Here is a 22704-nt window from a genome sequence, read left to right on the forward strand (position 1 = left end):
GTAGCTTTCATTCGAGCCTTCGTTAAATTCCACGAAATAAATTTCGCCAGGCCTCCTGGAACACGCCAAAAGAATGTCACTTTCTGAGTCGAATATTCGACTTTAAACGAAAGGAAGTTCAGAGTCGCCAGCTCCCGGTATAGACGGATCAGAGAGTATATCGCTATTTCATCTGTACTATATGATAAGTAACATCAATCGGGACATCAGGCGCGATCCCGAAGATTCATGTACGTGGAGTACGCTGAATCACCATTTTGACACTTTTACAATCTAATAGGCAATCTATTTATTAGACCATCAACCTGCGCTTAGCCGGATTGTTTTGTCCTTAGTAGATTGGCTTAGTAGAAGTGACCGATTTCGATGCGGGTAAGTTGTGTAAAATTGTGTGCGGTACGAGACGATGTGCGTACGTCGAGTTTTTCTAATTCACTGAGTGTAGCGAGCAGTGATGAATGTGAGTTGCGATTCATCAAGTGAGATGCAGTCAAGGAGTCAATAAGATTCTTTTTTGATAGTAGCCTTCATCTCTTCTGGTGGTTCCACTTTCATCGAACCAACCTCATGAAATTCTCCAACGATAAAGTAAGCTTGCGTCGAAGGATGTCGGATGAAGACATGATCGAAAGGGATGCAATCACTTTTCAATGCATCCAACAGGAAAGCAGCATTGTGCGAAGGGGCTAGTAAGATCCGTCCGAGCGGATACGTTTGACGCAATCCGCACATGCCCAAAACAATCAGTTGTGAGTCCATAGGATTTATCCTGAAAAATTCATTGGTAGCAACAATTGAACTTTTTTTGCAAAGCATATCTTCCATTGCTATAAAGTTCTGCTACTATATCATGATACGAAAGAGAAAAAAAACATTTTACTATGATGGTGGGAGTAGACAATGCTATAGATATATTGAGTAAAACTACGGCTTAACAAAAATCCATGTTACCTCCCACAAATCCGAATTGGATGAAGAATATCCAATAGTAAGCCATTTACTTGCTTTGCGAAGCGACCATTTGCGTTTGCTCATTGGTACTTCAACATCTTCAGGAGTAGTAGGTAAGCCATAACCACTAAAAGCCATGTTGTAAAAACACGACGATTTGTTGGTAGTCCTGCGCTTCGTAGAGCATTTAAATTCAATTAACATGTTATTCTATATCTTCCATTGTTTCTACTGAATCCATACTATCCATATCAGGAACAATCCTGCGCAAGACAATTGTATTTGCTACTTTTAAAAGCTGTTCCATTATTATTTACCTTCTGCTATGATGAAAATATTGCATGATTCAATTAATCTCCATAAACCAGCTATCCATTAGTCTATAAGTACACGAAGGGAAAGCGTACCAATTGATTGGTGCACTTATGCAATTTTGACGACAATTGAACGATATTTCATTGATAAGAAGAGTTATACTGCAATGCCATGTCAATCGGAACATGGTATGCGAGAGAGACATGAGTTATTGATAGTTTATTTGTGATGTCCTGAAAAGTTATGCTTTTTGTTCTTGTATTCCACCCAAAAAATGCTTCCGATGTCTTATTTTAACATTTTAATTTTGGAAAGTATTTTTGAAAATCATACATAGAGATTTCGTAAAAGTGCCATTTTACAAGCTGTGAAACGAATAGTTTATGTACATTACTATTGCGTCTTATACGCTTACCTCGCATACAAAACAGGCTTCTTACTGATTTGGATTAACATCAGTGTTGGGAATTTACTCATGTTTATGCATTGTAAGGGTAAAATGTGAGACCATCATCGTCAGTTCCTCACAAAAGCAGAGTTGTTTCATGTACTAATCGGTACATCATGAAATAGTTTAAGGAGAACTATGCCATAAAATGAATCATGGATCGTCGGTTTGCGGGTTTAAGATTTTAAGCTTTAAATATCGCTGGTGAATTGCCCACAGAAGCATAGAACGAATGTAGCCTTGAGTAAAAATGCCTGAAAGCAGATTGGCCCTTAAACTCATGCCAAGAGCACGTGCTCAACCGTGATCAGGTCGTTTCAGTTAATACTAATTGCTGAAGCTGAAAAAAAGAAACTGTAATCAAAGCATAGCATGATCATACAAACGCTGTGTTGCCTTTACGAACCTGTGGAATCTATCATGTTCTGATACTATTGAATAGTATCTGCTATATCATAATGTGTCTTCAATCAGTAAAATTAGTCCTAGCATGAGATTTGTATTTGTATTTTTATTTATTGATTTAAATCAACGGACCATATGTGGAACCCTGTTGTTTTCCATTTTACATCAACAGTTAACATTTACAGTTTTACATTCAACATCTAATGGACCGAACTGCCAGGCCGTTCTTCACAAAAACGTATCGCTGGTCCTGTGACAGAGGCCGACGACTCGACGAGATTGGTGGAAGTCGAACGCTTGGGAACAATCCCATGAAATCAAACGATGTAGTCCGAGGCAGCGGCAAGAACTGGCTCATACATGAGCAGCTGAGTTAATATTTCTTTTTCACATTTTTATTGTTAAACATTGCATCGTGTCCACGTTTTCCACAAAAACTTATATTTGTTCATTAAACGTTTTGTATGTTGATTCTTGGATATACATCTTAATATATTAACAATTGTAACACATCTTCATACAGTGGAATGAGCACATGTTTTGGAACGTAGCCATCTTCATTATTATCACGTTTTATACTTATAAAGGTAGCGTAACACTATAATATTGTTTAAGTATATTCACTATTATGTTTTACAGGTTGTCCAGTTTTATTCCTCAAAACTATATTCACTTTCACTCGAATCACCTTTGTAGCTTTTTATTGTATGTAACAGTTTGTGTCCGAAAACGAGCAGTATTTTAAACTCTCCTTTTCTCGTGCTAATTAAAGATTCATTAAAAAGTACATTTGTAATATGTATGAACCTATTTCTAGATCTTTGACTTAACTGTAAATTATCAATTTCATTATGTGTAACAGATAGCAGCCAACTCAAACTTTGTTTAAGAATTTCTACCTCCTCCATGGTCTTGCGCATGCAATTATATTTTACTCAGTGTTAAGCACGCTCAAGATTATTCTTATTATGTTTGGATGAATTCTTGCACTCTTTTAAACGAGTATTGAACGACTACATTTTATATCAGCGGCAGCAGCAGAGGCATAAATCTCGAGCATGCGCATAGGTGTAAACACGGCTCAGACCTGAAGCGAACAAAAAGTTTACCTTATGTATCAAAAAAGAACACTGCAAGGAACAGCGGGTGCGGGATGAATTCAGAGTGCAATACGGATCCGGAAGAAAGTTAGGAAGAGATGGCAGGCCACCGAAATAACTTTAGCCCTAAGGTTAAATATAGAGATCTGGTCATTTACCAGCCAGAAGTCCACTCGCGATGGACTCAGTTTTTAATGAACTGTTAAACGATCAATTCAACGAGCAGCCAGCAAGATATTCTCTTGCTATCATAGCCATGGTAAATATATATTACGAGCTCTTTTGGAATCCCGGCCAAGCTTATAACACCTGTATCAATTACAATGACAAACGTCATATCCCAGTTAATGATGAAGGGAAAATTCCAATTATCCTTTACTTCTACCAAAAGTCTACGCCAAGTAGATGGGCTAGCTTTTCTACTCTTTAACCAACGCTAATTATCTGCTATAAGTAAATCTAGATCGTGGCACGCGATGGTAACATAGATATCATTGGTTTACGGATCTCGTGTGTGGCGCACGCTTATCAAAGGATCGAGCAACCTCCAGAGGCCTTGTTAACAAATCCTGACTTATGCAGGAGATTTAGAGACAGGTAAACGCGCTTGTGAAGTCGTCAAAGGTTAGCACCGACAACAACGTTGACATGGAGATGCGTAATATGGTGCTGGCTACCAATCCGATAAAAGTGGCGTAGAAGGCCTAAACTGCGATGGAGTGATGGCGTTGATGATACCGTCGGAAAAGATGAAAAAAGGGACTGGCAGAGGAACGGCGCTCGGCCGTGAGAGAGAGAGTACTCTTGCTTAAGGCCAAGACCACGAATCGGTTATACCACCTGACAAGGTGAGTGAGAATGTAAAAGAAAACAATCTAGCAATCCTTGACCATGGCTACTTAAAGTTCGGTTATCCAAGGCGAAAGCCCATGTAGAATCAGCTAGGTGAGTAAACCACCGAAGCTACCCTGCAGCAGAGTGACTGCCATTGGTGGCAACACATAGTAACATCTGTATACATTTAGGCTCTAGACTCTAGAGTCTGAAATATGGACAGAATAATACAAATTTTTAATTTTCAAAGTTTTTGTACTTCATCTAACATGAGCTTATTCTCTCTCAGTTGGTGACTTAACGACTTATCTTACCACGTAGCCGGATATTCGCTCTTTGCCACGGGTGGATGGTCTAGATGGGATTTGATACCCGATCCTGTCATGTAAAACCGGCGCCGTTTATCACAAACCCCACAACAGACGGCCTCTTATTAATTTATCTAAATTTAGAAGCTTTGTTGTAAGTAAAAAACCTCATTTTTTTCATTCCTTTTTGGGTAATGAGCAATGAATCCATTATATGCTTCATAATCAAAGATTTCACTCCGTATAGCACTAATACTACGTAAAGCTTCAAATCCACACGTTTATACAAAACACACGATAAACAAGCCCTAACGTTGTCGTAAATAAAAGGCTATAAGCTCCTCACTTCATGGAAAATGCAAAAATGGCAAATGCTCAAGTAAGCTCTAATCCCCTTAACGATGTGAAAACAGAGCCAAAAAGCATAGCTACGAGTTCCCTATTAACGATCCGATGTATTTATATGTTTGTTTTTTGTTGTTGTCTTATTTGAGACAGTTGTCTCGCTGTCACCTCATCTAGTCTACCAAAGTTTGCTGTAAAAAAAACAGCTTCCCTGCACTTAGACCAAACCCCCATTCATTGTTAGGGAGCAGTAAAAAAAATCCAGTAAAGGATATAACCTCCATTCGGCGATGAGAAAAGAGAGGAAATAAACGAATTCTGAATCGCGTCGTAAGTATCGTGGAAAGCAAATGAGGGACTTGGTCCTACAATATTCCCCTAAATAAATTCCCCTCGTTTGTGTTGCCGTTTCCGTGGCGCTTCAGCACAAACAGTCCAAGATGCAATGCCTCCGTGCAAGTTCTGAACCTTTGAAGGCAATGAAAGGATGTGCCGAAAATAACGTTTGGAAATGTGTAAAGATATAATGAAGTGTAATTGCAGTATGAATGAACCGCGGACCGAGTTTGTGATGTGTTTGTGCTGTTCCCCTATGCATCTCATAACTAAGTCACAGAGACCCTTATGATCGACCATTTTAACGCGATTCCACCGTACACGCACGCTGATACAAATTGCAGAAAAGGTTTCCGTTTGTTTTTATCCCCTTGGTTGGTTATAAGAGCCACCGTAGCCTCACCTCAAACGAATGGCATTGAGCTCTAGTGGATTCGTAAAGAGTCAATCGGTTCTGCTCCTCATAGGTTTCCTGCGGTGTATGAGCGCTCAACCAGAAGGGTGCGTTCAACATTCGAAAGGATAGGCTAATAAAACGAAGCATCCCGTAAAGCTGTCGGAGGCCTTCTACTAAACGTTTTTCCAGTTATAAATCGTTTAACACCTCGCAAAGATCTAACAGTGGGATGGAAAATGCTTGACCAAAAGTCCAAAACACATGCAAGGGTTCTTTTTTTTAATATAATTACATGCATCAGCTCTACGTGAGTTAAAGAATTTTTTTAACATGAACTGAATATTGCATTATTTTTCTTGCTTTCGTACAATCGTACTCAGACAGCATCTAACAAACTGGACACATTTCACCACGTAAAAAAACAACAAAAAAGGTTGCAGAATCCTTAAAACATAGTGCCAAATAATGCTAATATGTTTTCAACACTGCAAACGAATTTTAAACAGACTGAACAGAATCCAAGTGAAAGAATGCACAGCGTAAAGCGAAAACCGGGTTGAATAAAATAAACCTTCGCTGCAACAAAATCCAGGTAGCGAAAGTCCTGCTAAGTGTCTCACAGTACGAAAGTACCTCTAAGATCTCACGTATATCTTTAGGCCCAGGGTTTACATTTTGTTTCGCGAACACAGAGCGAATTTCGTTTATGGGCAGTAAAATGGGTATGATCTTTACTAGCATGTAATGTTTTATTGTGATCACACTGGATTTGAAGCGTTGTTCAAACTTAAAAAAAACTAGTTTATATTACTTAATTTATGTATATTGTAAATAAATATTTTTTTCCTAACTCTTTCTCAGCGAAGTTAAAAAAATCGGTTTTGAAATTCCTCATATTAAAATACTTTTTAAAGAGACAAAATTAATATCATAAAACGGTTTATCTAACTAGGAAATACTAACGCAGAATAGTCAAATTATAAATAAGTAAATCCTGCTCTGCAATATGTGTTCAACTACATTGTGACCATTGACCACCAGTAAACCACCACCGTCAACTGTTAAGCAAAGTGGTCGACCTATTCATGAATGCCATAAATTTAAATAGTATTTAATAGTCTACGTTTGCTTTTTCACACTTTTCCTTGAACTGACTAGACTAGGATTACATTTTGTTCCACTTTTATGCACCTTCAGACACCTTCTTCTGCAACAGATGAGCGGTCAAGACACCAAATTAGAAAGATTAAACAAGGAATGTACGACGCCCCTTTGGAATACGCCGAAACGATTATCTCTAAATAATTATGGAAGATTCCATTTTATGGTAAGCCAGGCAACTATAGCAACTATATACGCTACGAGTATTAATCGTGATTAAATGTAACTAATTTCTATGAAAAAAACACTCGCCCTCCATCGGTAAATGCCATATAACTTCCGGATGCTTCATCACCCGTAAACGTACAATCTGCTTGTCGGTCGTAAAACTTCCTGCCCCACACTATCGACATCGTATCGACATGGCGTTTAGTTCCATTCACTTGAAAAATGGGTAAACCTAAAGAAACCGAACGTATTTCGTCTCCAAAGGGAAAGTAAAAGAATAAATTATTTGCCCTTGTACCGGGTTCATGCAGGATAGTGTTTCGCCCATGTTCAATACCCTTCGTCAGCATTGAGCCATATTCTAATGCCGGATGCCGGAATGGCGGCCCGGTACGGATACCGGACGTCGCCGAGATACGGTCAATGATCGTGTCTAATCAAACCGTTTTAGAACCACTGCACGTCCCAGCAGCGTAGCGGTTTTTGGTATGAACGCTGGCAAACAAAACTCATCTTATTAGCAATCCGATACGCATCGACGTTTGCTTCCGTCCTTGATTATCCGATACGGGGAAGGGGGGCTTTTGTCAGCCCAAAGTGCTGCAAAGGATGTCGTCGCACCATAAAGTGACGCAATTTATTTGCCACTCATACAGCTGCCCCGTGTGCCAGCATCCCAAATACACGGCAAAGGATGCTTCCATCTCTAGCCCAAGCATCATTAAACTGTGGAAGAAACAGGCACCAGGGGATAGTGTGTTCTATTTAAACTTTTCTCATCTATGCACTTCTCTCTCGCTAGAGAATGGCTACGCGACTGGAGCAAAATTCCCCCCCCAAAACCTACTCTCTTCTTCACCCGTTCACTCCTCGCCGGAAAATGATACCCGCGTATACCAAAAACCGAAACGCATCACAACCAAAGACACGGACAAAACCTCCAAAATTGGTTAAACTTTGTGCCATAACTCGCGCCGGTTGCCGATGCACTGAACTATTTTGGCATAACTTTCTCCTGCTTGTTCCACCAACCCTGGGTGGCTGACGGGTTCTTTTTCCACAACAAAGACCATGAGTGGAGTAAAAAGGATAATAAAAATAAATAATCAAAACCTGTACCAGGGTGTCTTACTATTTGGTACACTTCCACTGTCTCCTTTCTCCCGCCAAAAAGGTGGTGACAGCAAAAGTGCAGTCCGGCCGAGCGTGGTGAAAAATTGTCCATAACCGAAAGGATACAAACCCAAATGGGAACGGCGTGTGGCGTTTTATTGAGGTACAAATGATAATTTATGAAACTTGAAACTAGCGCCGTTACGTTCCCAGGATAACTACCCTTTGCCATCTTGCTAGGAGGGGCAATGGGAAAATATGAGATAGGACAAAAAAGAACACAAACGCACACATAACGACTGGGTTTCAGTTTCAGTTCTTTTATCCCCTTTCCTCAATATTCCTATCGTTGTAGTTGCCGAGACAAAAAGTGCGTTACCCGGGCTAATCCGACGTGATTTATAGTATCGAAACTCCTGCTGTCTGCTAGTAGGTACCATTGCAGTACCCATCTAAACCATTCGATCGATGTGAAAGGCAATCTTTCACCACCTTCATCGCACAGTAGGCACACGTGCAGCGATGTACGAAACATTCCCATCGCAGTACACCCAAGTGTGTAGTTTGATTTATTTTTTGCAGGAAAAAAATCATTAGAATTATGGAATCCAAATCAACCAGTAGAAAATCGTCTCGAAAGCAAGCGTTTAAAAGCAAACTTCTAGTCTCCGTCAACAAACCGAACCGTACGAATAGCCCAGAAATGCCACCTAAACGCGAATGCAGTCCGGTGCGTCCTGTTAGGCAGGGGTCCGAAGAAAACGTGCTTGAAGATTTACGGAAATGGCTAGAAAAGCCACAAAAACCGCCCGTTGCAAACCCTCCCATGGATCGTATGCAGAATACAAATTAACCACATTTGACGTCGAAATGAACAACAACGTACCCAACAAAAAAATACGCACACACACAACATGAAGAGCATCTGTCCATCCGAGTTCATAATCATAATACCGAGCGAAGCGCGTTTTAATCCACCCGCAATCCTCGAACCCGACTTTATCCGCAAATCAACACCACCCGGATCGGGAAGATCGACAGAGAAAAATCAATCAGATTCACCATCATTATCAGATTGACAGTGTTCAGCCAAACAGGAGTAGGACGGACGGATACGTCATCCGCCCAGCCGGCTTTCCCCAGGCCGCGATAGCCAACCCGGGAAGGATACTGCATCGTTGCGAAGAAGCTGGCGAATCGTGTACCATGTTTACATCGGGTACGCTTATTTACACTCCATTAAAAAGCCATTAATCACAGTTGACGGTCGAGTGTCAAATCCATTTACTTCCGACATGCTGTTAATGTCTGGCGCACGGAAAGAGCTGCGGTTAGGATTGGATATCCCTCGAGTGCGCCCTCGAAGGATCCGTCTTGTCCACCATGTGAAAGAAAGTAACGGAAAGGATATTCTCTTTCGCCGGTGGGAGTATGTTTTCGGCGGGGTTCATGGATTCTTGTTTATGAATAAAATATTTCTCCCTGTACTGCACCGGTCCACGTAGGTAAGGTATCGGACACGGCTCATGTTCGGCATCCGTTCGATCCCGTGACGATGTTTCCCGGATGCAGAAAGGCAATTGAATTAAGCGGCTTCATTGCGGCCAAACAAACTGCTGGTGGCTTAATTATGATTGATCTTCCTAGAACCTTGAGTTTGTCGAGCGGGATGATTTCAACATCAACCCCGTGCATGCAATGATTTCGAACGCATGCTTACGGTCGAGGTTATCTGTTCATGTTTCCTTCTACACACGCTGCACCCTTCTCGAATGATCATTTTTCCAGTTTGATGACTCATTTGCAGATACAGTATGATTTGTGAGGCTAACGTTGTCCCTGATTCCGTTTTTTTTTTGCTCTCTCGTAGGTCCTAGCGCATCACAATACCGGTGACATTAGGACTGTCGTTGAGCAAGCAAGTATGTGTTTGAACAGAGCTGTTCGCGTTGGACTTTAAGCAGAAGGTACACAAGTTCAAAAAGCGTTTCGTTTGACAACCACAAAAGTCGCGCCAAGGAAAGCTGCTAGCCGGTCAAACCATCTGGTATGGAAATGGCATTCATGCAATCAGAAACGTTACTACCTTCGCAGCATAGACAATGGGAATGACACCCTTAAATCAAACCTTTCGTTTAACCCGACGTACATCAGGATAAGCAGATTAAGTTGGCCCTTGTTAGCCGATGTGAGAATCAAAACAAATGTACGGAGATGCTTTTGCTTGTGGTTAATTCTTTAAAGAGACGCCATGCAAGCAACATTGCGATAAGTGAATAAATTTTTATCTGCTGGCACACAGTGCTGGCCAAACGCAAATCACCGCTGGTAGGAATTGAATGATTTTTTCTGTCAGGAGTTCTACGGCATTCTTGATGTCCCGACATTTCGCTTGTTATAACAACCTACGATCCAGCCGTCGAAAACGTTTTGATTAATTTCAAGTCACCAATATGGACATCCGGATAGATAGTTTGGTCGCTTTCGATTCACTTAATTCAAAGATATGTGCCATAATGCTTCAAAGCAAGAGAAAATAACAATTTAACACTATAACACATATAATACAGAAAGACAGTCGAGATTTGTACCTATATACAGTGAGTCGACGAGTCGATGTTCATTAATTAGGCATTGACAGACGCCAATGATTCACCAAACGCCCCAAGATTGAATTTTTATTCTTTGTTATGTAAAGCTTTTTTTCCTATATATAAAATAATAATAAGTCCTTCGTTTTGATGCCTACAAGAATCTCAAACGGCTCAGGAGTTGCTCGCAGTTTTAATTACTACTCACAAGCTAATATCATTTTTTTCGTCATAGGTGTATTCGGCGATACATGAACTAGCCCAGAATGCGTTTGGCGATTGTATAAAAATAGGTGACACATCGGATCAACAATTGCTGCTTCTTTTCAGCGAATGCATGCGTCGGTGATCATGGGAAGGGTCCAGAACATGGTGCAATAAGTCCTTCGTTTTGATGCCTACAAGAATCTCAAACGGCTCAGGAGTTGCTCGCAGTTTTAATTACGATACAGTTGCTCATGTAAACTTTTTTCTTTCAAAGGTATATTCGGCGATACATGAGCTAGCCTCGAAAGGTTTTGGCGATTGTATAAAAATAGGTGACACGTCGGATCAACAATTGATGCTTCTTTTCAGCGAATGCATGCGTCGGTCATCGTGGAAAGGGTCCTGAACATGGTGCAATAAGTCCTTCGTTTTGATGCCTACAAGAATCTCAAACGGCTCAGGAGTTGCTCGCAGTTTTAATTACGATACAGTTGCTCATGTAAACTTTTTTCTTTCAAACGTATATTCGGCGATACATGAGCTAGCCTCGAAAGGTTTTGGCGATTGTATAAAAATAGGTGACACGTCGGATCAACAATTGATGCTTCTTTTCAGCGAATGCATGCGTCGGTCATCGTGGGAAGGGTCCAGAAGATGGTGCAATAAGGCCTTTCGTTTTGACGCCTACAAGAATCTCAAATGGCTGAGGAGTTGCTCGCAGTTTTAATTACGATATAGTTGCTCATGTAAACTTTTTTCTTTCAAAGGTATATTCGGCGATTCATGAACTAGCCCAGAAAGGTTTTGGCGATTGTATAAAAATAGGTGACACGTCGGATCAACAATTGATGCTTCTTTTCAGCGAATGCATGCGTCGGTCATCGTGGAAAGGGTCCTGAACATGGTGCAATAAGTCCTTCGTTTTGATGCCTACAAGAATCTCAAACGGCTCAGGAGTTGCTCGCAGTTTTAATTACGATACAGTTGCTCATGTAAACTTTTTTCTTTCAAAGGTATATTCGGCGATACATGAGCTAGCCTCGAAAGGTTTTGGCGATTGTATAAAAATAGGTGACACATCGGATCAATAATTGATGCTTCTTTTCAGCGAATGCATGCGTCGGTCATCGTGGGAAGGGTCCAGAAGATGGTGCAATAAGGCCTTTCGTTTTGACGCCTACAAGAATCTCAAACGGCTCAGGAGTTGCTCGCAATTTTAATTACGATATAGTTGCTCATGTAAACTTTTTTCTTTCAAAGGTATATTCGGCGATACATGAACTAGCCCAGAAAGGTTTTGGCGATTGTATAAAAATAGGTCACACGTCGGATCAACAATTGCTGCTTCTTTTCAGCGAATGCATGCGTCGGTCATCGTGGGAAGGGTCCTGAACATGGTGCAATAAGGCCTTTCGTTTTGATGCCTACAAGAATCTCAAACGGCTCAGGAGTTGCTCGCAATTTTAATTACGATATAGTTGCTCATGTAAACTTTTTTCTTTCAAAGGTATATTCGGCGATACATGAACTAGCCCAGAAAGGTTTTGGCGATTGTATAAAAATAGGTCACACGTCGGATCAACAATTGCTGCTTCTTTTCAGCGAATGCATGCGTCGGTGATCATGGGAAGGGTCCAGAACATGGTGCAATAAGGCCTTTCGTTTTGATGCCTACAAGAATCTCAAACGGCTCAGGAGTTGCTCGCAGTTTTAATTACGATATAGTTGCTCATGTAAACTTTTTTCTTTCAAAGGTGTATTCGGCGATACATGAACTAGCCCAGAAAGGTTTTGGCGATTGTATAAAAATAGGTCACACGTCGGATCAACAATTGCTGCTTCTTTTCAGCGAATGCATGCGTCGGTCATCGTGGGAAGGGTCCTGAACATGGTGCAATAAGGCCTTTCGTTTTGATGCCTACAAGAATCTCAAACGGCTCAGGAGTTGCTCGCAATTTTAATTACGATATAGTTGCTCATGTAAACTTTTTTCTTTCAAAGGTATATTCGGCGATACATGAACTAGCCCAGAAAGGTTTTGGCGATTGTATAAAAATAGGTCACACGTCGGATCAACAATTGCTGCTTCTTTTCAGCGAATGCATGCGTCGGTGATCATGGGAAGGGTCCAGAACATGGTGCAATAAGGCCTTTCGTTTTGATGCCTACAAGAATCTCAAACGGCTCAGGAGTTGCTCGCAGTTTTAATTACGATACAGTTGCTCATGTAAACTTTTTTCTTTCAAAGGTGTATTCGGCGATACATGAACTAGCCCAGAAAGGTTTTGGCGATTGTTTAAAATTAGTTCATACATTTCATTAAAAAATTTTGCCTCGATGTAAAACAAAGTAAAATAAAGAAAAATGCTTACCAGACTGCCTTGCGCACGCCAGACAAAACATAAATGCTTTTTAAGGGGGGAAGTGTCTTGCTTGGGACGGTTTTTTCTGTTGACAATACGGCAAAAGCCGTAATAATAAAATTATAAATAAATATATAGATATTGTAAGAAGACTTTGAAAGTCGTTGAGGAAGTTTAGGTAGAACAGAATTTGAAGAACGCACTAACCAAAACCGTAAAAAAATCACTCACCGAAACGAAGAATCATTCAATTTCAAATTGTACAGAACAGCGTACTGAAAAACTTTGTTCAAAAGATAGGGAATTTTTCTCAATTGTTGGCATTGTATTAATTTCACGATAAAAAAGTCAAATAATACATGAACCAAATGCTGCAACATTCGCGCAATATCGCTGGTCTGCATTATCGGGTCATTCGATTTTAACGACAGATCATATAATACCATCAACCAGGATTAACCAAATCAATCGATCTACTGGTTGCAGTACAAAACGTGCCGCGATCGTAAATGAATTCACTAATCTATCGTAAAACTTTTTACAACAGACAATTTTTACATTCGATTAACAAGTAACACCCGACCTGTGCGTGTATATTCGGGTGGCGGTTTGATAGCAGAGTTGTTTCTTTTCTGTGCCTTGTCTAGGTACTAAACACTCTCTCACCGTTAAATTTATTCCATATCGAACATATTTACCGTCACACACAAATGCGCGGTACATAACTTGCAAGACAATATTTACATGATAAACTTTTACTTTTATTGCGATATACCCGACGGGGCGGGAAATCATCACGAGAAGTTTATCTCTTTTTTCTTGTGATGCGTGTGTGCCTCACTTTGATGTTTGATTTAAAGGGTGGGGTGGTGAGTTAGGGACAGGGGGGGTAGTTGGTGGTTGGTTAATATGGGTTTTCTTCATAAATAAAAATTTGTTTAAAAATATTCAGCTTTATTTTCTTACCCCATTCGCTTCTAATACCTTTAAGACTAATTTTTTTAATCAAAACATATAGTTTCATATTTATCCGAGCATGCAAATAAACAAGAATACCTAGTTTTCGTCCATCGAAAATGATTTAGGTCATTATATTTGCACTGTTTGTTAAATTCACTATTATACATCATTTGTTCGAAAAAGCATTAAAATGTTTCGTAAATAGTACATGAATTTTGTTTAAAGATTGCATTTAAAACATTTAAAAAAATACAAACATAACAACATTAACTCCAAATCATTTCTGTTACAGCTTTCCACGGAGGACGACATTTTCACAGCTTGGTAAACACTTCACCATGCGTGTGTTAGCTTGCCGTAAAAAAGGCCATCGTCATCATACGGTAAGCATGTTGTCGTTATAAAACAAGTTGCTTTTTTCACTCATTCGGCACCATCATTCTACAAACACGCAAAATGATTTCTATGGCGCTTTTACATTCCTGGTAACAGTGTTCCTTTGCGCGAAGGAAGCGAAAAAAATATATCTAAAAAAAGTTTCTTTTTTAACACTTTTCACATCCCAACCCATCTGTAACGGGCTTTTCGTTTTGCAGCTGATGCTACAAGTTCCATTCGACAGAGTTTTAAATCAAATCTACTTATTTATTATGATACTTTACTTGTTGGGCATGTTCACCGTGTTGACTTATAAAATGGTTAATGTTTAATTACTATTTCTAAAGGAGTTGTTTAAGTTTTTTCCCTCATGCAAATGCCCATGGATCTGAGGAATGTTATCATTATGTGTATTTTAGTTAGATGATTTTTAAATCAATTTTCTTTAGTTATATTGTGCTCATAATTGGGTGAGTATTTTTTTTACAAAAGAGTATATTAATTGGAAACATCAATTTGCATGGTTGTATGGTTTTGAGCAAATCAAGAGGAAATTAAGTAACTTTTAATAGTAAATAACTTCTTTTAGGTGATTTGCTTATATTTGCACATGATTTGGGATAACAAAAGTGTTATAAGTAGGGATTGGTGGAGGTAGCATCAGTCTCCATAATTTTTCCGCCCGAAAAAGATTTAAAATGATCAGCCAATGATGTGTCAAAACTTTCCTTTTCGTTTCCTTGGTCCAATCGTAACCCAACCAGTTCCACACTGTTCGGCATCTCCTGCAGCGCATTTGCTGGCGAAATAAACAGGAAATTTTCATCACGATACACTTTTTCCCTGAGCTTTCTTCGTTTTATGAACCATCTCCAAACACCTTGTGCATCGAGCACCCCGTGAATCCTTAACCTCGAACGGGTTGATCGTAAAGAAAGAACGCGCTTCGTCTCACATCCATCTCGCACACCATTTTTGTTGGGCTTGACAACTGTCGTGCTATTCCAGTGTTCCAGTTTCCACTCTTTCTTTCGTGGTGTGTTTTTTTATGCACACATTCTTTTTTGTTATATGTCTTTTGCTCTTGTTTACCCTACCGCCTCATCATGTCGATTCCTTTTTTGAGGACGACTGAAAGCAGGCACGTATGAGTGGTTTTTCAGATTTTTATGCATGCTAAAAGCATTTTCCCATCATTTTCCACCTTATTAGGTGGGATGAATATTTTAGAGCAAACTTTACTCTTTCACCAATAAAAAAAAACAGTGTTGCCCCGACACCATAGTGAAGCAGATTGCTGATCCCTGAGCGTACGATAGAGAGGGAACGGTGAAGGGAAAGGATGCAGGCAAAGAATGACAAAAGTGTCACTTCAGCAATCCCTTCCATTTAGTCATTTGCCATACTTCAAAATCAAACCAACCTCGAACGTTTTCCATTTTGTACTAAGAGTCATCGTGAAACAGCACTATGTGAAGATTTTTGCATCCATTCACATGAAAGAATATTTTTGCTACTGTGCTGTGCTTTCCCTTTGCAGAAGGTCCCTTTCTGCATCGAGCAAAACTTTCTCTAACGCCCCTGATCTTGCTACCACTTTGATACGTAATGGAATATTTTCATTCGCTGAATCGTTTAATGTTGATTTGCCACAGTCCTATGCTGGAAAGCTGGAAAAAGGCAAAACTTCACAAAACCCGTGCCGTGAAGGTAGCACGAGAGGCTCTTCTTTCGCACATATTTTAACTCCAACTTTGGAGACAAAGAAAAGAAAAGAAAAAACTCATGCTATTTGCCTGCACACATGCTTTCGCGTACATTATCGCTCAAAGTCCATTAAATTGTTCGGCAGTTTCTGTTGATGTTTCCGATTGGATTGTTTACTTTTACATTTACTCGCATCGTCTACAGTACAGCGGAGGGGACATTTTTTTCCAGCTGGTCCTTTACTGCGCTATCTACGGAACGAGTCCAACTGTGTTGTGATTTTTCCACAGCCAATAAGAAGCTGATGAATCATGTATATTAATTCGTTTTACTTTTGTTGGTGGCAACAAGCAAATGACGATTTAGAATCATGGGTAGTGATAGGCTTTACACATTTATCGTTATCGAAAACCTTGATATTCTTAGCAGCAGATAATATCTTTCTTCATTAAATAGTCATTCGAAAAGGTAAATCTATCCAAAACAAATGAATACAAATCACGTTTGCTGACATACAAATCATTAATCCTCGATCCATCTAAATTGATGAATTAACATGATTCATTACACTATTCCGAGCATTGAGATGTTTGTCGTCATTGAAACCACCGTAACTTTGAGATCAGATAACGATTTCAGTACAAGACGTGTAAAAGCAACCTTTCCAAAGGAAGTAAGTTGCACACGAGCATGTCGATCAACTCTTCACCAGTGACGGAACTCGGGGCCCGTACGGGGGATGGCAAAGGCTGTGGCGTTTTTTTTTTGGGTCTCAACAAATTTCGAATCAGCCACATCTTTCCAGACGAAACAATCTGACGCCTAAATCTGTTAGCTTCGAAAAAAAAGCTGTAACGATCTTGGGTGCCTCCTTGGATATTTCTCTAACGATCTTTGTATATATCTTCTCTGTTCATGGCGACTATTTTAACGACATAAGAGAAAGTTGACCATTTCTGGTGTACTACAATTATTTTAACCACCTATCATGACATGTTCAGTCCTTGCTATGTGGAAACGGTCCGGATTAAATTTGATCCCTACTCCGGCCGTGTGGCACCATTTACCACATACATCACCGGGTCTTCCTTACTTTTCATATAAGTATTACAAAAAACTACGAGCATTTTATACAATTAAATAAGAATAATTGTTCACCTAACCTTTTGAAAGAAAATTGTGCCTATTATTTAATAAAGGAAACCAATGCCTGAGATAGCAATCCGTAAGATGTGATAATAAAATTTTCTAGAATGTAAATAAAGCATCTGCTCTATAGCAAATCCGGTTCATTAGAAGTTAAAAGGTGCAATCTTAAAAGTAATCCTAATGGAGCACTTCTGTAATGATAATCATATTCACTTCCACAAATCCTCAGGCAGCGAAGAATATTTTGCATGCCATCATCCATTGAACAAGCCATCTACTTAGCTATGAAGGTCTAGAAGCAACGATACAATTGACTACAGGAAGCCGCAATCAATAAATGATATCAGTGCGCCTTTTATATACCATAAATAAGATTAGCACAAAATTAAAGATTTTTCATCCTAGCGCATCCATAGTACAGCGAACGACAAATAGTACAGCGAAAAAGATTTAATATACCGCCACTCCTGGGGATAAAGGGAATAAATCATAATGATTAATGGTCGTAATTTATATCGCTGTAAGTATCAAAACATATTTAAAATTGTATGAAACATAGATAATCATATTGGCAATAGGAAAGAAAAATCAATAAAAAAATGTTATTTATCATACTTCAAGTTTGATTAACATTTATTTTACATCAAACAATAGTGTAATATAAAAAACGCATTATTTTGACCAATTCCAATTCATTGTGCATTGTGCGGATGCAGTGGCGAGGTGCAGCAGTCCACTCTTAAAAATATGCCTTGGGGGTAAAAAGGTTTTAGCGTAAGCATATTATGAGACCAGCTGGACGCTACTCATAGTCTTATTTATGAATAGAGTGGATTGTGATGCCGTCTTCGAATGCGTTCTTGCAAAGTCATCCATTAGGAGATAATTTTGTTAAACTATTAAGAAAAATCGAGATGGCTTTTATTCAAAATCAATCTCGCAAAATTATGAGGAGGTTGATATAATAATAGACCATAAAAATTGATTGAACTGACAAACAATCGCTCCATTTCGAGCTGTTCGAAAATGCGTTAGGGTATACAGTGTTTTTGATAAACCTAATTAAATACTATAAAAGCTTTTTTTCGCTTTTACCCCAGGGATGGAATTTTAAAACATCCGATTTTCCTAAATAATGACCTACGCAGTAATATTTAAATATTTTAATTGTTTAGTTTTGCAGTATGGCAGCATCCGGTATTGTCAGCATCGCTTGTGGTGATGTTAGTACAATGTCTACAAGGTATTTCCTTCTTGTATTTTGCCTTATTCTTTTCAATCATATAATGATTGAATATTTGTGGTATGAAATTAAATATCACTGACTATATATATTCAATTTCGTATTCCACATAGGTCGGCGACATTTTCCATCGATCTTTCAGCTGCGATCAGAAACGCGAACTTCGATAGATCTAAAAGCTATGTTCACAGTATGAAAGGCGACCAATAGTGAAATCTCATTGTGCTCCAGAAATAGCTACAACCTATCGAACACGACACCCGACATCGGAATACAATCTGCACCAGATTCATTCACAAAACGGGATCATGGTGATGATCCGTGTTCGATAAGAATTGCTGAAGCTACTGGAGTGATGAAATTTTCTTTCTCCAAAGCTTCCTACATCAGTACCGCCAGTCATCTCATATCGCTAGATAGCGCTGCGCTGCGTTTCGTGTTTAGTTCCATTCCACAAACACTAGACAGATAGACAGACCGATCCAGTCGAATGGGATCTTTCACCGCTTTCAATTCCGGAGGCTCACACGCTTTCCGAACAGTACGGATGAAATCCCACGGAAGTGTCCACATTTCACCTTACCACCTTCCGTACCGACTGCCTGTGTGATAAGAAAACTTCTAATTTCGCATGCAGAACATGCACCCCCCCCGGAGGGAGGCAGGAAAGTCTCACTCTTTACGATGCTGGGTGGGATTCGGTTTTATCGCTCGTCTTACTTCTAACGGGGTTTTTGCGCGGATCGTCCGTATGACAATATACTCCATAAACCTGCGTTTGGTCCGGGTGCGTTTGTGTCCCGTTCACCTAGCACTGATCTAACTGACATCGAATTATGCGCTTGGCCTCTTGTTTCCATCCACCTTTTGTTCCTCGAACGTGGCTAGAAAAAGACCGCCTGCTCGCTATCATATTGGGTTCCTCGGTTTCCAACGGCCTACGCATCGTCCCTTCATTCAAGCGTTGCAAAACCCTGCCAAACTACTACGGACAAACTGTGCGCTTCCGGTTTGCAAAGGATCGGAGACGGTTCGTTCCGCCTACCAATGACGTTCATTAAATGTCAGCTTGTTATGTCTGAGTTTGGCAGTGCGAGTTTTTCCAATTCTCTCGCATTCCTACCGAAAACATCTCCTCACGTTGGCAAGACGCCGCCGGAAGTCATAACTGATAGCGCGCACTGCTGCCGAAACGGCTGCCAAACGATACTATCCGGGAACAACGCGATATGAGCACACTGATAGAGGACTGAAACGTACGTAATATTACCGATGGCGACTAATGCTGGCAGCATGGTTCGATATAATACGCAAACGGAACGATGGCAGGCTCAATAATGATTTCTTCGGATGGTAACGTACACGCGTTGCTTGATGCTGAAATATCCGGCCATTTCATATCACAGGCACACACACACACACCCCATTTCTACCCCGGAGAGTATCATTATTTTTATTAGATTGTAATTAAATCCGAGCTGTGTCATTTTCGACTTCATTCTAGAGTTTCGCCTTCAACACGCTTGTTGGTCTTATTTATCGGTACAAATGATACATTCGAATCAAACATTAGTTCAGCAACAAAAAGGCTGTGAATTATTATACCATCGCAGCGAAATGTCAACCCTCGGATTTTTCGACACAAGCGTTGTCACCCCTGCGGTGTTAATTGTTTCAGCTTGCGTAAAACTACGGTGATCACTGTTGAATGAAGGTGTTTAATATTCATAGTGCTTTCCGCAAGGGAGCAAAAACCATTGGAATACCGCGTGAAATTAAACAATCACGCCAAGAACCAGGGCAAAGCTTGATCATACGTTCGGTGGGTGGGTATGTTAGAAAAATGGTGTCGGAAAAAGAAATTATTAGTACAATTTAATAAACTTTAGTTTTAATGTTCAGTTTGATGAAATATTATCAGTATTCTAATGAAATAAATTGTATTCAACCCGATCATTGTTTGGGTATTTACCGGGTATTTATCTTTTTTGTGTGTTTTTTACCCGTATAAATGTAGGATATTTTCGAGCCGGAAAATTAGATCCCACTGAGCAAGCTATTCAACAAACATCAAACCAAAATACGGACGGCAGTGAGTTCATTCATGACACGGCTATAAAAATGGGAATTAACGAAAGTATGGTTCTATTACATACAGCCATGTATCAAGAACATAGAAATGTGTACAATAGTTATTTCATATGGAAAGCTGAAGACACAATAAGTCGTTTGATTTGGTGGGAAACATATGTTCCTCAATCGCGAACATAAGAAAATAGCATTGGAAATCCTTTCTGCACCAACTACATCTGCAGCAGATGAAGAAAGATCATTTCGCTAATTTAGATGGGTGCATAACTAAACGTGCAACAGATTAGTCACAGATCGAGGTGGGAAGCTGACTGATTTGTAATAAAATTAAAACTTAAATAAGGAAATAATTTCCTCAAATGTGATAGACGATCATCGCAGTGGTGATGATACAATAGATTTATCAGACTCCGAAGATAATTAGCTGAGTAAAGCTATATATTTAAAATGATTTTGACCGTATTGCTGACATCTTTTATTTTCATTTTTCACGTTTTTAACTCATTTTAAAAATTACTTTAACTGAAAATCTACGTACAAACAAACAATCGCGCACATGGTGCATTTCATTTTTAGTGGGTATTATTCAAATTAAAAATATAATAATATTCAAATAATATTCAAAGATTTTCTCCCGTAATTGAAAATACCACATTTGGTACATCACTCGTCAGTCGAATCGTTGAAGAACCTTTGGCGTGATGTGGAATGTTGAAAATTTGATCAGAATAATGTCACCAAAGAACCAAACCATTAATCAACTAATAACATTGGCGAACATTGGCAGAAGATCAAACACATCCTTAAATGAAACCGAAAACAGTCTAAAGGTAAGGTGTTCTTTCCATGAGGTGTTACTTCCTCATTCCAGGAGGTGATCTTCATCTTCATGAGGTGATAAGTAAACACTATCCTATCCAACACCATAATTATGAGCCATAAGGCTCTACAATTTACAAGTGACGAAATAATTTTCATTTCCGTTTTCTTAATTACCGCATGCAAAAAGACTTCGAACGATATTTAAAAACTGAAGACATGCACACATTGCAAAGCAACTTTTTTTCTTTATGTTATTTCTGAAGATAGACTCTCTTAATAAGGTCTCAAGAAGCAAAACAGAATTTCTTAACACTGCTTTAATGTACCAAAAACAACTGCTAAGCTGAACATCTTGATAAAGCAAATGATTTTTTAAAAAATATTTAATTGAATTTCTACCTTCTTTCTGATTTACAAGCAGCCCTGTTTACTGAATTCACCCACCATTTTATGGAGCAATTCGGGCTAACTCGTTCGTTATGTATATTCCATGGAACAGCAACATATCGGTTCATTTCAAAGTATTTGCGTTATGAGTTTTGTTCTGGTTGAGCTATAACATTCACATTGAATTGATTCTGATTCCATTTGAGATAAAATTCGGCCCGTTGGTATGCGTTTATTTCTCAGATGCGTTCACAATGTATGACAGACATTCAGCCATTTGAACAATATTTAAAGATTTCCAATTCCGAGCTCAGTTTCATTTCTACCGAAAGAACGTTACAGTGCTCAGGAACCGTATCTCCAATCATTTGGCTTTGTTCTTGAGTATAAATACTATTAGCATAACTCAGAGATTAGCTTGCCGAAGTGAAATGTACCCACAGCGAAACCATCAAGTTCATTTTTTATTATTATTTTTTTTTTACTTTACATATGCTTATCCTTGTCTATGAGTAGATTTTTCGAAAGAACCAAAATGAAATATTCAGGATATTTCAGGGCATGCCCTACCAACGTCTTTTCGAATATCTGTGTGCATTAAAGCTTTGATTTTTCTTCCCATGTTCGCCGTTTGATTAAATCATTTCTAATAAACTCACTTATCTCTGTCAATAAATTCTCCAACGAGCTAAATCACAAGCCTTTGCTGTCACTTTGATTGTACTGTGACTGGGAAATTCCGACTACCGCTATTTTTTTTTTTTTAATAAATTGCTTGTCAAGTAAATCCAGCAAAATAAAAAACAAAATAAACGAATCCTACCAATAGGACTCCTCATAACATTTTCTTCTTGCACCAACAAAAACGTCACTTCATTCTTAACCTTTCATCGTGTAACGCACACGCGTTTTTGGGGAGCCACGC

At 39.3% G+C, this 22704-nt stretch overlaps 1 long non-coding RNA gene across 3 annotated transcripts; it reads left to right on the top strand.

The window, feature by feature from the left end:
• The first annotated feature begins 9614 nt into the window (after window positions 1–9614).
• On the top strand, window positions 9615–12764 carry LOC125762095 (uncharacterized). Of its 3 annotated transcripts, none has more exons than XR_007418165.1 (3): window positions 9615–10953; window positions 11447–11692; window positions 12681–12764. It is a non-coding gene; the product is annotated as an uncharacterized LOC125762095 (long non-coding RNA). The 3 variants fall into 3 exon arrangements; XR_007418164.1 differs by lacking the exon at window positions 12681–12764 and adding an exon at window positions 12187–12270; XR_007418163.1 differs by lacking the exon at window positions 12681–12764 and adding an exon at window positions 11940–12023 and having other exon boundaries at window positions 9616–10953.
• The last annotated feature ends 9940 nt before the right edge of the window (window positions 12765–22704 follow it).

Source organism: Anopheles funestus, chromosome 2RL (genome assembly GCF_943734845.2).
Source record: "Anopheles funestus chromosome 2RL, idAnoFuneDA-416_04, whole genome shotgun sequence".
Classification (NCBI taxonomy): domain Eukaryota; kingdom Metazoa; phylum Arthropoda; class Insecta; order Diptera; family Culicidae; genus Anopheles; species Anopheles funestus.